We start from the raw sequence: 18,820 nt of genomic DNA, 5'->3' as shown, positions 1-18,820 counted from the left end.
AATTACAGTTGCCTCCATCTTCATGTATGCATTCAATCTTACATGTTTCTTGCTCAAAGAATGTAATTGGTGACAAGATACTAGAACTAGAAATAATCTTGGAAACAAGGACTAAGCAGTTGATAAATCGAGCAATTACTAAGCACCTCATCAAATGGAAGATCCTACCAATGGAAGAGTCGACATGGGAAGATGAGTTATTCATGCATAAACACTTGCAATAATCAATTGTTGAGGACAACACTTGCTTTGGGGGTTGGGGGAATGTTAAGCTATATATGTGCCCCATATTAACCTTAAAACCATTACTAAGCCTTATATATGCAGTTGTTACATTTCTATTGTTATATAGTTATGTCAGCTAGAACCTTTCATTGTGCCATTTCTTTATAATTGTACCCTTTGTCTCATGTATATATATTGAGGAGACCTAGTCTTAGGATCATCAAATCTTGTCTTATACATTGTATTCATTGTAGAAGGAGATTCCCCTCAAAGTGGACAATAATTATTGGTTTATTATCATTTTTAAGGCAAATGGTTCATAACAAATTATAATAAATTAAGTTTCAACTAAATGAGGTAATAGTTCTCACACAACAAATTGGATGAATGATGAGAGAGGCCACCTTCTTCTTTTTTACTCTCTGTCATCAAGTGGTTAGATCTCAATTAGCATACATGGAAAACACAAATTTTCTTTCTATTTATGATTTGTCAAATTCACTCAAAGTGCAAAGGAAAAAACATACCAAACTTTTTGTTGTGTTCTAATATATTGAGATTGCATAAAGTGTGTAGAAAACAACATGCACATCTCAAAAAGAGTTGCAAATTGGGAATAAAAAACAATAAAATTGAAATATTAATTCAAAAAAAAAATTGCTTAGTTTGATTTTATTCCTCTAGATCTAATAAAAAAAGGTTGTATCTTGGGCAAATAAAAAACATTTTGAGTGAAACAAAAAATGTTTCAAACTAAAATCAATGCTTTAGATGCAATGGAATAGTTCAATCATCCTAAAAATGCACAAAAAGGACAAAACCTAGAAATATTTTAGTCATGCGGAAACATACATTCAATATCTTGATCAACAATAAGAGCAACTCTTCAAACTAGCTCTACTACCATGTTGGCCAAAACTAAGGGTATATCCACACAAGACAAGCACCTTAAGAAATGCATTGCCCTAAGTTTTGATCCCCAATTTAATAATGTATATTTTTATGTGATGAAAATCTAGAGAACCTAAATATGTAATTGTTTTTAAAACTATTAGTAGAATACATCACTGACTGTTAGATGGATAATTGCAAGAGTATGGGGATTATGATACCATGAGAGTGAGGTGGCTAGAGAGACTAGTCATTTTTATTTGTATTTTATTATACCATGTTTCAATTCATTGAGAAAAAGGTGGGTATGTGAGCTTCTTGGGGAATCCATGTGGAATTATGAGAGGATTCATATTTAACCTCTCCTTTTTGGAAGGTTTGCAGGTTCCTCACTCATTATTTTCATTCATTGTTAGTGTTCTTGCTTCTTGGAGAGAATGGGGATTTTATTGCTAAGAGTCATTGTTAATAGATGGATGTGCATTAATACTTATATATTTTATCCTGAGAAGATGCTTGAGTGCTTGTAAGCAGTGGCATTGCTAGTGAATTTTTCCATAGCTATAAGTATTTGCAGCTTCTAGCATTAGGATTTCCTAACCAGGTAGAAATAAAGCCTTAGAGGGGAATGGATTAGTCTGAGGGACTGCATTGTAGAGAAAGGGATTCCTTTCCTTCGGTTTGTGCAGGATAAATGTGAAAGAGATATATAATTTGAGATTGTCATTGGACTGATTGAGTAATTGTGATAGTTGGGATTGTTGTGTGACTATGTGAACAGAGAAATCTCCTGAGATAACTATCTCTAAATGATAGAGTGGGCTTAGGCACCCATATTTGTGGAATCATGGCCTTGGCTTTAGGGTGGCATGTTGTAAAGAGTGAATGTACAATATAGCCTATGGTTGGGTGGAGCATCTAACATCTGTAGTCAATTGGTGAATCTTTATTAAGACAAGTGCTTTATGTGTCCCTTGTGTATATATATTTTGGTTGTGTGTATCTATATTTATGTTGTGTATTTATTAAGTAATTAGTTATTTAATGTTGTGTATGCTAATGAATCATCATTACTATATCACTTTTATACTAGCATTGCACAATAATTTGTGTTTCTTAATTTTTACATGAGTCAGTGAATGGATGCATGGTTTTTTGAATTTCTTGTTTTTAAAACAATGGTATCATAAGTTAGATTTTGCGAATAACATGATTTTTAAGGGTACCTAGGCATTGTGGTACATAACAAATTGGTAGCAGAGCTTTAGTTGTAGCATTTGGGTTGAACAAGCTAAAGAACATATCGATTTTTTGTGTAAAGGTCAAGCCAAGATGCATTAGCAATTGGAGAAATCATTCCTTGAAATGGTTGAAATTTATGAATTTTTTAAATTTCGAAAAAAAGGGGAATTTTTCCATATAGTGATGTCACTAATGATGTGGATTCCACATGAGTGGTGATGTAGACTTTCCACAATTGCATGCCTTAGTGGGTGCTATGTTGTGTGTTATGGGGTGGCTTCACATGTTGGCTTGGGATTTGTGTCATGTTGGTGAGTCATGATACCGCATAAGTGATATCGAGGCCTTTTGAAAGTCTTATTGAAACTTGAAAAAATAATTTAACACCTATCACAATGTGCCATGTGGGGAAGGGTGGTTTGGGATGAAACCACATTATCAAACACTTTGGGGAAGTTAACTCCCATGCAATTAAAAATCTTGATATGCATGTCGCCCATTGATGTGGGTGAGGTTGACCATTGTATTTGGATTTTGTATGCTAGAGATCAACAACGAATGGGCACTAGGTGTAAGGAATATGGTCATGTTATGGGACCCTCTTGTCCCATTGATGGTCTCAGAGGCTGCCAAGTGGTAGTGAGGTCTGCCAAATGCTAGATAGACTAGTAGCACTAGGTTGGGCCATGGAAAAGATAAAGATAAATTCAAAGGGAGATAAACAGATTAAAAGTAAAATAAAAGAAAGAAATGAAGAAAGAGAATATGGAATGAAAATGGAGGAAAGGTAAAGGAAAAAAGAGAGATAAGGAGGAAAGGTGTTGATATGGAAAGTCTAGTGGTGGAAGAGGTGAACTAGCAGCACCCTGGGGTGATGTGTGGACATGGGTTCCATGTCAAGGGCACGTCTATAGGCCACATCATATTATGAAATTGTCATGTTTTTCCTATGTTTTTTAGGTCATAAACAATATGAATACTTGAGGCCCTAAAAAACATTTTTAGATGTTACCACTGGTATCAAAGTCTCTACAATCTAAATGATAGATCTTGAAAATAACTTTCCAACATGATATTTTGGGCACAAAACATAGCTAAGATGTGAAAGTTATACCTAAAATAATGTAGGGCATAAATAAGGTATTAGTTCACTTATAAGAGGCATAATTGTTTTCTAAGAGCTCAAAATGAGACACAATAATAGTCAATGGAAAACCCTTGGACTATAGAATCCATTCATAGAGTCAAAATTGGAATCTCATAATCCAAATATTTAGGGAACTAATAGAAATATTCCTATAGAATTAAAGGCGAAAAATAGAAAAATAAGCCAAACTTCAATAGGCCATAACTTTAAGCTTAGAAAACTAAATTAAGCATATAAATAGTCAATAGAAATATAATTAAAATAAAAATACAATGGTCCACTCAAAATTTTCATTAGGAACGTACAATTTCTCAAAAAAGGAAAACAAGCCTACCAGTGACCCTAATGACCACAAAAATCATACATGTGAATTCCCGAATTTTATAATTACTTGATTTTATCTAACGAAATTTAGTTGTATGTATATTTGTATAATTAAAGGTATCAATATAACAAGATCATCTCAAAATTATAAATCAGGGACATGGAAGAGGAAAAAAGAGTTTGTAGTCATGAGATGGAAGCTAAAACCCTAAACATTACTTTGGGTAATGAAGCTGTTGAATCTAATGGGAACACAAGAAAATATGAACTAGCTAAACTGGTAGAAATTATGAAGAGATTGAGAGAAAAAGTGCAGCGCTACAAGGATAGTAATGAAATAATAATAAGAGGACATGAAGAGAAAAATAAAATAAATTCTCAACTATTGTAGAGACTAAATCAATTACAAACACGAGTAAAAATTAGGTCATGCTCAAGACATGAGGAAGAAGGAAGACCTCATGTAAGGAGAAATTAGTACAAAGGGTCTAGGTACTCAAGAAGTGTTAGCATAAATTGGACATATTGTCACTCACCCATTCATTCATCCAAAGGGTTATATGCATATGATGGTTTTGAGAGATACCTTGAAGTGCCTCTAATTAAACATCAAAGAAAATGGAATCATTTCACTAGTTTGCAAGACAAGCTCAAGAAGCTTACGCCACCTACCTTTGATGGTGAATTAGAAGGGGAGATGATGCTAAAATTTGGTTACTTGGAATTAAGAAAGAAAAAAAAAATTGCATAGGTACTCATCTATTTGCAATCTATAATATCCATATATCATTTTCAAAGAAAAGCCTCTATGTGGAGGAGCTAATTAAAGCAAGTCAAGCACACTTATGAGAAGGGGATTTCTTGGACACAATTTAAGAATATTTATAGTAGAAATATCTTTCATAGCACTATTATTATAATAAGATGCAAGAGTTATTTGAAATCAATTTGGGAAGCACGACCATGGAGGAATATGAAAGAAAGTTCTTGGAGTTATTGAGGTATGTGGACTTTATCGAGAAGGTGAAAGCAAAAGTTTAGAGGTTCTTAAGTGGACTACCCCCTTTTTGTAAAGATAAGATTCAATTTGATGGGTCTGGTACTTTGGATGAAACCATTAGAAAAGCTAAGTACTTATAGGATCAAAACAAAGGCAAGTATACTTCTCAGAAATATTGGAGGGATAATAAGAAGGAAAATTCAGATCATAGGAATAAGAGTTTCAATACACCTTTCAAAAGAAATAGCCATAAAGGATATAAACAAAGTCAACATGCTAAAAATGAATAAAAAATGGAAGACCCATTGGGGAAAAAAGGAAGACAACCACTCAAAAGTTGGATATACCCTCATCGATATGATAAAATGAGGATCCTATGTAACATCCAAGAGGTTACAATAGTGGAAGATATGGGCATAAATATTCCAAGGATATATGCAACCCTAGAGGATCAACAAGTGGAGCATTAATCCCATATAATTGAGGTGGAAGATAAGATTATAAGTTTTCATGTTATTATTTTAATTGATTTAGGAGCAAGCCATAGCTACATGGATCCTAGAACAATGGATGGATTTCATTTTATGAAACAAAAGCTTAAAAGATCATGGTCGGTTCAACTAGCCACTAGAACCAAGAAAAGGATTAATGAAATTATCAAGATTTGTCCCATAAATCTAAATGGAACAAATATATTTACATACATAAATATCATTCCATTGGGATGTTATGATGTTGTCATTGGAATGGACCGGTTGGAAAATAATCATGTTGTCTTGGATTATCATAATATGACAATTTCATGCCTTAACTAAGATGGAAAACAAATATTTGTGTAAGGTATTCCAAGGCCAATTTCTATAAAAGTTATTTTAGCCTTACAATTGAAGAGATGTATCAAGAAATGATGGAAACTATGTGTAGTTGTAAAGGAACCAGATAAGTCCAAAGAGCCAACTTTTGAATATTTCATAGTGTTACGGGAGCTTGAAGATATATTTGGAGAGATACCAATTTTTCCCTAAAGAGGGATATAGGTTTCTCTATTAAATTTATGCTTGGATCTATTCAAGTATCAAAGATTCCTTAGTTGCAAATGTAATTGGAAGAATTGTTGAAGAAAGGGTACATACTCCAAGGTGTTTCACTTTGGGGCACATCAATACTTTTTGTGAAAAAAAGATGGAACATTGAGGTTATGTATTGACTTTAGACAACTAAACAAAGCCATTGTGAAGAATTAATACCCTCTACCCAAAATTGATGATCTCTTTGATTAGTTACGAGGATCAAACATATTTTCAAAGATAGACTTGAGATAAAGATATCACTAGGTAAGGATCGAGGAAGAAGACATAAGTAGGACAAATTTTAGAACAAGGTATTGGCGCTATGAGTTTGTAGTGGTTCCTTTTGGAATCACAAATGCACCAATTGTACTTATGTGCTTAATTATTTAGATAATTTTGTTATTGTATTATTGGATGACATACTAACTTATTCCAAGTTAGAAGGAACAGCATGTGCATCATCTAAACTTGGTACTATAAGTGCTATAGGAGCATCAATTTCATGTATATCTAAGTGTTATTTTTACCAAGAGTGGATTCATTATTTGGGGAAAATTATTTCAAAAGAAGGCGTAGGCGTGGATAAAGAGAATATAGAAGTAATCAAAAGTTGGTCAACACCAAGAAATGTCATTGAAGACATATCATGTGTGGTATTTGCTAGATATGATAGAATATTTACTCAATGTTTTTAGAAGATTGTTCATCCTATCATTTCTTTACAAAAGAAGGGAACTAAATTTGTATTGACGATTTATTGTGAATAGAGTTTTCAATTATTGGAGAATTTACTTACAAGTGCCCTGATATTGAAGATTGCAGATCAAAATGAAGATTTTGTGGTGTGCAACGATGCATGAAAATAAGGACATGGTGGAGTGCTTACTCATAATGGAAATGTTATTCGTTATGAGTTAAAGAAATTTAAATAGCATGAAATCAATTATGCCACACATGATTTGGATCTTGTTGTTATATTACATGCATTACAAATGTGGAGGCATTATTTAATGGGAAAGGAATTTGAAATGAGGATAGACCATAGTGGTTTGAAATATTTATTTGAGAAACCAACCTTAAATGCCAAAAAAACAAGATGGTTGGAACTTTTTCGTGAATATAACTTTGACATCAATCACATCAAAGGAAAGGAGAACAAAGTTGCAAATGCACTCAGAAAAATTGTACATATTATACACATGTTGCATCCATTAGTGTGCATACTTTAGATTAAAAAAAAAAAAATAGAGGTTGTTTCTAAACATTAGCATTACATGCAAGAAAAAGAAAGTTTATGGCAAGAGGAAGTACCATAGAAATTTAAGAAATATAGATTACATGAAGATGGCATAATTTTGTATAAAAGTAAAGTGTGTGTTCCTAACTCTCATGAACTATGGAATTTAATTATGAAAGAAACACATAATGTTCCATATGTAAGACAACTGAGCATCAAAGAGTAATTTCAGCCATAAGAAAAGATATTCTTGACCAAGAATAAAGAAGGATGTAGCATATTATATTTCTAGATTTATGGAATGTTAAAGAGAGAAAGATAGGTATTGACACCCAGTTGGTTTGTTATAACCATTGCTAATTTTAGAGTGGAAACAGGAAGTTGTATCCATTGATTTTATAACCAAATTACCCAAGACAACAAAGAAACAGCATTCAATAATGGTGATAGTGGATAAATTGACAAAGACTACTCATTTTATTCTAGTGAAACTTGGTCTCAAGGAAGCTAACATTGCATAAGTTTGCATGAAGGAAATTGCTATATTGCATGGAGTACCAAAAGCTATTGTTTCAAACATGTATCCAAAGTTTACTTCAAACTTTTGGAAGGGATTATTTAAATGATTTGATACAATTCTGAAGTTTAGTACATCATATCATCCACAAACAATTGGGTGGGCAAAGAGAGTCAACCAAATAATTGAAGACATGTTGAGAAGGCATGTGATGGATAAACCATCCATTTGAAGCTTTAGATTTTAGAAAATGAAATACTCCAATGAGTTTGGACAACCCAATAGACATAGTAGTACTTGGGCCAAAGTTGCTCAAGGAGATGGAGGAGCATATGATTAAAATTAAGTAGAATTTGGAAGCATATTATAACAAACAAAAGACATATATATAAAAGAGCAAGACAAATAGAGAATTTAAATTAGTTGAGCATGTGTTCTTAAAAGAGATCAAAAGAAAATCTCATTGAATTTGGCAATTGTACCAAGTTAGCAACATGGTTTTATGTTTTGTTTGAGATATTGGACTGAATAAGACTAGTTCTATACATGTTTGGATTGCTTGCTAAAAGTACTTAATATGTTTCATGTGTTTATTGAAAAAGTATCTATATGATCCTAACCATGTAGATCATCATATCATGATCCTAGTACATCATATCATCCACAAACAATTGGGTGTAGAAAGAGAGAACCAAATATATTGAAGACGTGTTGAGAACGCTTGTGATGGATAAACCATCTAAGTGGGAAGAATAGTTTCATTGGGTTGAGCTTGCATATAATAATGGATATCAAGCATCATTGAATATGTGCCCATTTGAAGCTTTGGATTGCAAAAAATGCAATACTCCAACGAGTTTGGACAACCTAGTAGACATAGTGGTACTTGGGTCAAAGTTACTCAGGCAGATGGAAGATCATGATATTGGACTGAACAAAACCAGTTGTCTACATGTTTGCATTGTCTTCTTCCATGAAAGTGCATAATATATTTTAATTGTTTATGTTGAAAAAGTATATACATGATCCTAGACATGTCATTGATTAGACTTTGATTCAGGTGGAGCTAGAATGAGACTTCCAAGTATAACCAATGTATACACTGGATAGGAAGGCCATGGTGCTCCAAAATAGAGTCATATGGTAAGTAAAGGTACGATGGATGTACACCAGACTTAAATAATCAACATAGGAGTTTGAAGGTGCTATGCGATAAGCATACCTGCATTTATTTTAAATTCTTGATGTGTGTGTGTGTGTGTGTGCATGCGCGTGCGTGCATGTGCGTGCATGTGTGTGTGTGTGTGTGTGTGTGTGTGTTTATATATATGTGTGCTAAGCATTAAGGATAGTGCTAAAATAAGGAGGAGAGAAATGTAATACTCTGAGTTTTCATCCCCATTTTAGTAATGTCTATTTGTACATTATGAAAGGTCAGAGGACCTAGCTATGTTATGTGATAAGCATGCCCACATTTATTTAAATTCTTGGTGTAAGGTTTTTGTGTGTGTGTGTGTGGTGTTGAGCATTGATGATAGTGTTGAACTAAGGGGGAGAGAAACGTAATATCCTGATTTTTCATCCCCATTTTAGTAATGTCTATTTGTACATGATGAAAGGTTAGAGGAACTAGTTATGTAATGGTTTCATATATTATTACTAGAATACATCACTAACTGTTAGACAAACAAGGACAAGAGTGCAGGGGGCTATGATACCACAAGATGGGGGTAGCTAAAGAGGCTGGAAATCGGTATTTATATTTTGTTTACCCATATTTATATTAGTTGAAAAAAAGGTGGGTATGTGAGCTTCTTGGGGAATCCTTGTGGCACTATGAGAGCGTGCATATTTATCCTTACCTTTTTGGCAGATTTGGGGGTTCCTCACTAATTATTCTCATTTATTGTTGATGCTCTTGCTTCTTAGGGAGGAGAAGAATTATATTGTTGAGATTTATTGTCAATGGTTGTGTGTTAATACTTTCTATATTCAAACTTGAGATGCCTAAGTGCATGTAAGCTTTGGAATTACTGGTGAATATGTCCATGTTTGAAAGCCTATGGAGTTTATAGCATTGATATTTTCTAGCTAGAAACATTGGAGCCTTGCAGGGAAATGGGATGGCTCGAGGGATCACATTGTAGAGAAAGAGATTCATTTCTTTCTATTGTGCAAGTTGAAGTGGAAAGATAGGTGAAAGTTGAGATTGTCATGAGATTGGTTGAATAATTGTGATAGTTGAGATTATTGTGTGATTTTGCACATAGAGGAATCTTGTAAGCTAATTATTTGTGGATGATAGAGTTTGCATGGGCACCCATCATTGTGGAATCATTACCTCAGTTTTGGGGTGGCCTATTATAGAGAGGGAATGTGCAATAGATCCTATTGCTCGATGGAATGTCTGGCATATGTATTTAGATGATATTTTTTTTCTAAGAGAAGTGTTTTTTACGTCCCCTGTGTATCTATATTTCCATTATGCATTTATTGAGTAATGAATTCTTTAGTGTTGTGTATTGTTTAGTCAATTTAATGTTCTTAAATTGTAAGCATAAATTATCGACCAGGGCAGGTAAACTGATGAAGTGCAAGTGCATTGTATGTGCTAGAAGTCTTTTATGTCATTAAGGTGATTATGTTATCGTTATCTAAGTTAATGTCAAACTCTAGAATTAGTGTTGAGATGATGTTATTATCTATACTAGGATGTTATTCCTAAGATTTTATTGTTAATTGATTATCCTAAATGTTATCTCTAGAATTAGTTCTAATTGAATTGAGTTTTTAGAATGATTGGATAATGATTTTAACTCTTTTCAATAGATGTGTTATGTTAATATTCCTTTCAACTTATCAATTGTTTTTGGATTTTTATGCTGCAGCTAAACAAAGCTAACTATGAAAGCATGAAATGACATAAAGAAAATCCTAATTTATCAACTTGGAAATGAAATGTGCTTGAATTCAGAAGCTGAGAAAGACTGCCACTCTTATCTACTGCAACTTTATTTCAATGCAAAAAGCAAAACAGAAACAAAATTACTGAGCTATGAAATCACTAAGCTATGCTAGGCAAATGAATGAAATGAAATTACTGAGTTTATGCTAGGTATTAAGCAAATGAAATGAACGATACATAAATCAATCAAGTGAACCTAGTCGCGATCTTCATTGAACTGCATCTTAAAAACATGAAAACAAGGCATCCATGAATTAAATCTATGAAATAACAATTGAAAAGGAAAATCTAATTACTGTGAATCAGAGACCTGATCTGCACACCATGTGAATAAATGTGTCAATGTCGAACATGGAAAGTAGTCATTGGATTATCGGCCACTGATGAATGTCGTTAACCAATACAAGGCAAACTCACCATTAATGTCAATAAGTGCCAAGGTACCCAAGTACATCTTGTGAAGTGTGAATGGATAAGCTGATGTTGAGCCACTTTCAAGATCCAACAAACTAGGGACATTAATGTATTCCCATTGTTCGTTGGCGAGAAGACTTGCCATTAAGGCATGTGAGCCTCAAGGTACTAATAATAACTCTAGTCATTATCCCAGATAAGGTGCTCAGGTCGATGGGTCAAGACTTGTTGAAAGGTGGTCCTTAAGGAATCCCACATCAGTCAACGTGAGTTCGTACAAAATGATTGGTTGGACTATAGATACAAGATGTTATGGTCAAACAGTTTGTATGGCAAGGAAAACAAGGCAATGTAGAGAGCTTGATGGTTTATTCGTGAGGCAAAAAAATGAACTGAAAAGTAGGCAAAAATGTATGTGACTCAGAAAAGTAGACATGTATGAAGTCATGATGGATAAGGTAATAAATCAGTGGACTTTAACATGGATGACTAATGGGGCTTTGAAGGAGAAGTGTGGGTAAACATATCATGACGCAAAAAATTTTGTGTAGCGACAAATGTCCCGACATATGTAATTAGCTCCTTCAAGCTTTCAATGATGAATGTGATTTATGGAGATCACATCTGCATGAACTTGGATCATCTGCACACCTGTAAAAGCTTAGTACAAATCCTGCATGAAAACTGTAAGAGCTTTTTGAAAGATATAAAATGCAAGAATGAGTATGAATGCTTAGCAACCAAAATAAAATGAAATGAAAATCTTTTACCTGTTGCCTTTGCGCACAAGTTCCTTTGAAGTAACTCCAAGAAAGCAAGTTAGCATAAATTGTTTCAAGAGTTATGAAATGTCCATTTGCAAAAAAAAAAACTTTTTTTTAATTGTTTTGTTGTTTTTTTAATTGTTTTGATTTTTAATTGTTTTTTATTGTTTTGATTTTTAATTGTTTTTTATTGTTTTGATTTTTTTTAATTATTTTGATTTTTTTTTAATTGTTTTGATTTTTTATTTGTTTTGATTTTTTTTAATTATTTTGATTTTTTAATTGTTTTGAATTTTTTTTAATTGTTTTAAATTTTTTTAACTAAAATAATCATTTATTAATAAAATTCACTCCATCAAATATAAATTAAATTTACAAACTGAAAATAAAAAAAAAATGAAAATCTAAAATGATCAAACTAAATTAAACTAATATTAAAAAAAAAAAAAAAAATCTAAATTATAATAAAAGTAAAAATAAAAGAAAACGAAAACTATAAATAAACTCAAATAACATTAAATACAAATACTAAATCTAAGAAAAAGTAAATTTAAACTAAATTAAAAATGAAATATGATTAATACCAGATATTTATTCGATCCAACAGCCACGGCACCAGTTTCACCTCCGCCAACACTATCCTCCTCTTCAGATTCCATAGCCAATCTTTCCTTCTCTAGCCCTCCTCCCACACAGTAAGCTCTACCCCAAGAAATTGCTCCTTCTTGTGCTTCCAATGTACAGGGCCGAGCTGTAGATTGTGGAGTCCCGCGGTGATCAGTACAAGCTAAATCAAAAACTCTTCGGTAGCCCTTGATGTATCCAACGAATTCTTCATCAGCCTTAAAGCCTGGATTCCACACTAAGAACCCATAGCCAAAAACCCACAGCACCATCCTTGAAAATAGAGGAAGATCATTTTCTCCCAACCCTGAACAGTATCTTCATTCAAAGCAGGTCTATCTGCAACTCTACCTTCCAACAGAGAAGACTCATTTGCATATTTTTGAAACCGCTGAGGCTCTTTGTTGAGGCAATGATACTTTCTTTGATGTTTGTATAGACGGGATAGGCAATTACAAATCAAGAAATAGCTCATACACCACTGAACAATAATTAAATTCACAACAGTGAATTGTGCTTGCATATCTTTCTAGCAGCGGTTGTATCTCAGAGTGACATCCTTCTGTTTCATCTGCATCCTTGATAAAATGCATTGGGATTTGGGGATCACCCGAGATGTATTTGAAAATCCTTATTAAATGTTGTGTCAAATGTGTTCAGAATCTGAAGTAGCTTGAAATCGGCAAGAGATCACAGGAAATATGGTTGAATATAGGATAGCTTTTATTTCAAACAGAGAGGTCGAGTTTTCATGGATTTGGAGGATTTTTCTCTGACCAAGTTTAGTGGATGCGTAAAAAACAGAGGGCATTTGAAACCATTGTTTGTCTCCACTCACTCCACTCTGCAACTAGTAATAAATTTAAGTAAGAAGTATACATCCCTGAAGCTCTAAATTAAAGTAGGAGCGTAATAAGAACTGAATCCAAGGAAAGAACTAAATGGTTCTAAGAGCAATAAAAAGGGTTTGGCTAAGAATCAGTGATGTGCCTCCACCTATTTGTGAATGAGACACTCCCTCAGCCTCTACCTTTCGTTCAACTATTATCTTTCATCAAATCGGAGCGAAAGCCTAAAGCAACGGGGTATTGGAATCAGAGTTGCATTTCAATATTTAGTTTATTGGGCCCAGAATTGATAGATAACTGAACGGCTAATTGATGACTGAATGCTCGTGTAAGCTCTCAGTGTGAAGGTGATACCAAGCGCTCGGAACTGGAGACCACCCTTAGGAAAGATCTCAATGCATCGGTTTTGCGTAATCCGCAGGCACCAACAAATGTCCTACCCCTGGAATCACTGGTTTGAGATTGTTTCCATATACAAAAGGCCCTTGCTGACTGTCTGCTACTTGTGGTACATTCTATGGAGATTGAACATCCCAAGGAGCAAGTGGAAGACTTCCAGGACTTTTTTGTGCAAGCACATTCAAATTGACTGACTGTGCATCATGTACGAGAATTGATTGTTGTGGCTTATGGGACTGCCCCACTAGATTTGACCATTGTAAAGCATGGCTAGCATTGTTCAAACGTGATTCCTGGCCTTCAAGTTGAAACTTTTGATATTCATGCTGTTGTGTTGAATAAATCGCCAAAGAATTCCTTCCATTTGGATGATATGGTTGTTGTAACAATTGGGATGAAGAATATGTTGGTTGTGTTATCAAGACATCTTGAACACTTGGTTGTGAATTAAATGGATATGGAGCCTGTTGGGAAATGGAACCTGGTGAGGTCTGCATGTATTTCCCATTAGGTGGGCTAGCTGCTGGTGGAGTTGCAGTAGTTGGTGACTCGTAAGCATCACCACTGAGAAAATCCAGTGTTTTCTCAACCTTGTTAGATGGAGTATTGACCTTTTTCAGTCCTAGTGGTGGAGGTAACAATGGGAGTGGAGCAACAAGTTGATTCCTCACATTGCTATTGGTTTTGTCTTGAGATTGTGTATTCACTCTTGAAGACCTTCGAGACAGTTGAACCAAATCATCCTCTATCTCATCTTCCTCGTTGTTGACATTGACAAGAGAAGGTGAAGGAGCTAATGTCTTTTCCCATGTAACAGGAGCTCCTGCAACAATTGCATCATGCTTTCCAAGTACACACTGCAGGTCATCATTCAATGTAAGACCCTGACAAAGAAGCTCCTCATCCGAAGTTGTATTCACAAAATGCATCACCCGCTACTTGTAAGAACAACATTGTTCTACAAGATCTATTATCACTTCCTGCTTTATGCGCTCCTTACTATGGGGATCCAAAGCATTTAGCATCTGCATTTAAAACATCAATAATATCACGAGCATTCTGAATGTTTGTCAAGTTAAGACCAGGAAGATCAGATGCCAGGGATGCCTCAACTGCTTCAATTTCATAGTATGGAGATCCATAGGTTTGAGATGGATAAGTTATCGGTTGTGTCTATGCAGGTGTGAATATTGGAGCAGACGTGGTGGAAATTTTACTCCTGCACACAGTAAATCGTGCATTTCTTTCATGACCTTTGGAGGGGTCATTGTTCTTAGTCGATTCCTCACTCTGTTTCTTCTAGAGATCAAAAATCATCTGCTCTATGAAACACTCGAAGAGAAAGAGAATGTGGTAGTTAGCAAATGCGACGTTTTTTTTTGAAACTATTTTTTTTAACTAAAATAAAATTGATTTATTTTGTTTTTTTTTAAATTGATTTATTTTCTATTGTTTTTTTAAATCTAAAATAAAATTGTTTTTTTTTTAACTAAAAAAAATCTATTCCTAATTTTTAGGTTGCTACAAAAAAAAATTGAATTTTATTCCTAATTTTCTTTTTAATTTTTTTTAAATCAATTTTTTTAAAAGAATTTAAATTTTATTCTAACCGTAAAACAACCAAGAATTTTTTTATTAATTTAGGATGAAATTTTTTTAGCAAATGGAGACAAGAATATTACAAACCCTGAAAACGTTTATAGACATCCTACTTTCTGATCCTCAAGATCGTGCAAAGATGCAAGAGGAGAGCATACTTATTCGAAATTGAAAATATCATCCTACCTACTCTATGCTAATTGAAAATTACAAACGATTACATGTAATTAAATTTCCAGTGTAACCATTCACGCAATAGTAATAAAAATATATTCATTTTCAATTTTGCAATTTTAAAATGAAAATATACAAGGATGATCGATTCTAGTTTTTGTGAATGTGATTCAATGAAATAAGAACAAAAGCGAAATTTATCTAACGTACTCGCTTGAAACCATTGGACCCACCTTTTGATAAGGCTTTCATAGGCGTGATTTCCACTTTGATTCAGATCATGCTGCAACTTCTCTTTGGCCTCCTCAATCTCATGTTCAAATAATTGTTCATCATCAAATGTACATGATTCTTCGAATGTTAATTCATTTTTTTCTTCTAGAGGAATAGTTAAGCTTTTGGTTGCTGTCAAGATCTCTTCTTCGCAAGAAGAGGAGACCCTGACTCTTGCTAGGATCTAAGTGAGTTGTTCCAAACTTATACTCATCGTTCTTACATATATACATATGGATTTTTATTGTGTTTTTTTTTTTTTTTTAGTGAATGGGGGTTTTTTATTTGTGTTCTATTTCTATGTTTTTTTTTATATGAGAATAAACTTAAATTAAAATTCCTAAATGCAATTAACCCTAAATAAAAATGATCCTAAATGAAAATGCTTTCTAAACAATCCCCCTAACTAGCTTACATCTAAGTTTGCTCCCCCAGCAACGACACCAAAATGTAGGGCGATTTAATTGTATGCTAAATCCCTATCATTTAATTTGTCAACCCGTGGGTTTCGTAAACTTAGAAGCAAACCAAAATATATGGGATCTCAAATGAAACTGATGTAGGAAGTTTGTTTAGAATGGAAATGCATATTACAAATCTAAACTATTTTGAAAATAAAATATTCAGATCTATTTTATGAAAGCATAAAAATGTTTGATCAATGGAATTAGTTTACTTTAGAAGATAGAGAAGAGTCTCTTGTTCAAGAGTCCTAATTTTCCTTCTACAATCTTTCTATAATAACATTGCCAAACATCTAAGAAAGAAGGAAAGAAAGCATATAAATGAAAGCAATTAAATATTGTTTTCAGTTCAGTTCTTAGCTCATGGAGAAGAGTCTCCTAACTTAGGAGGAACTGGTTGTCCTTCTCACATAAAAACTAGCTATTGAAAGGAAATCAATCTTCCCATAAATTTAATCTAGGAAAGCATATAACAAAAGTAAATATTGCTTCAGTTTAGTCTAGCTCATGGAGAAGAGGCTCCTAACTTAGGAGATCTTGGTTGTCCTTCTCACATAAAAAATAGCTACGGAAAGGACATCAATCTTCACATAACAAAACATGATCATAACATGAATTCATATTGAAATTATTTACAAATATGTATAGCAAAGAAAGAAGATGAACATCCAGAATCAAAACTAGTATATTCACAACTATGAACATTACTCTACAACAAAGTGTACTTATCTTGGTATGGGGATCCTTCCATTCCTCAATGAGCACATATGAATAGCTATCACACCTTAAGAATCAAACAACACTCATAACTCATGATTTGGAGAAAATGATATTATTCATGTTGAATGAACAATCATAAATCTGATGCTAATGAATAACTAACAATTGTTCACCTTCCTTTGAAGGATGTTCCTCTTATTTATACATGAATTAGGGATATCTACTCAATAAATGTAGATCCCTTAAATATCTACTAGATCCATACTTGTCTCAACTTATCCCTAAATACTAGATACAAATCCTATGACACATCAAGATCTCCATGATCTTTCTCCTTGAAATATGGTCTGCCTCTTGAGTTGAAATTCGAATTTGATCTTGGGAGGCCACATAAGGGTGCCTTGGAAGCTTCCAAATGATCTACACATGTCATCAAACTCAAGCCACTTTTAGGTATAAGCAAATACAGGTCATTTCTCTAACTTTTAATCATAAATTCACTCTAAATACATGAATTTAATAACTTTTGAAAATGTAAATGTGAACTCATGTAGTAATGATAATGTAGGTTTATGTAATGATAATGTAATGGAATGAGGTGACAAAATGAGGATAAAGGTGAAAAATAGTGAAAGTGAATGTTAATTTTGGCAGCCCAACACAATCAGTCACCTTAGATCAACAACACATAAAATATATGAAATAAGAACTTTGCATTAAGCGAAAAAGAGTTCTACAGGATGCTCAAACTACATACGGTGGCACACGCATTACACAGAGTTACTAGTGTTTTTATAGAGTTCTTTTTAACAATACGAGAAATTTAAGCCTACAGGACTTCACTATAGTCCTTATCAAAACTAGATCATATTGCTTATTTGTCGATTTTCTATTGAAAAAGAAAATCAATGAAATCTCTTAAAATTCGGACTCTGTTCCAGCGCGTTGTCCTGTTGTTGACCACCATGGTTGACTGTGTTATAGTGCGGATCTCTTGGTGAATTAGCTCGAGTAAATAAGAAGAAATCCATGAAAGGATCATTCCCTATCTACCCATATACTCCTTTGCTGAGCTGGTGCACTTGAACCCTGTCAACAATGGAAGTGGCTGCAGATTTGTGGATTAGCTGCAGAATCAGATCAATTTTGTAGCTGCATGTAAACTTTAATAGAACAATAAGGCATATTGACAAAATATGAAAAAGAGGACATATGAATGTTTACCTTGTCAAAACCTTATGTTTGCTGCATTTATTTGGATGATAGCAGTAGGAAAAAGGAGGTAAATATGGACAAAAAAGATGTCAAGATAAAGAAGTTCTAGTACTCTACACGTATGTTGATGAATTATTATTATTACACTACACAATTGTTTACGTTTATTGGTAGTTACATGAGCTTGTGTATGCCATGTGTGCTTTCTTGAATTTCTTGATTTTCGAAGCCAAATTTTCTGAAGAATATGGTTTTTTAGGGCACCTAGGCATGGGGGTACATCACATGCAACCACTCACATAATCAGATCAAAGATCAATACACCAATAGTCTTACATGGTTAAAACCCTCTAAGTGGGAAATTATCTATGAACACAACCAACATGGCCACTTGAGGCAATATATTAATGTAAGATATAAATTTGTATATAAGAGATTTTTTCACAATCAATCATTGACAAATGACCCTCCATGCTCTTTAAATAGAAATCACGGACCAATTAAGCGTTAAACCAACAATTAATAGCATCTAGTATCAAGAAGAATATGAGCCATCAAATCACTCTATGCCTAGAATATTTTGTGACCGTCAGATTACATAACTACTAATGTATATTAAAGAAACACACTTTTACATAAATGCACATTAGACCAACTTGATCTTAAATAACCCATGAATGTCTGAATATCATAACACATTTGCCATGT

At 33.6% G+C, this 18,820-nt stretch overlaps 1 pseudogene; it reads right to left on the bottom strand.

The window, feature by feature from the left end:
* Nucleotides 1-13,660: 13,660 nt before the first annotated feature.
* LOC149258640 (TOM1-like protein 8) lies at nt 13,661-14,780 on the bottom strand (annotated as a pseudogene).
* Between the last annotated feature and the right edge of the window lie 4,040 nt (nt 14,781-18,820).

Source organism: Pinus tabuliformis, chromosome 6 (genome assembly GCF_031772625.1).
Source record: "Pinus tabuliformis cultivar Carrire ecotype Pingquan chromosome 6, CPIR1, whole genome shotgun sequence".
NCBI lineage: Eukaryota > Viridiplantae > Streptophyta > Pinopsida > Pinales > Pinaceae > Pinus > Pinus tabuliformis.
Note: the sequence above shows the minus strand (reverse complement) of the source record. Positions and strands in the feature narration are given on the sequence as shown.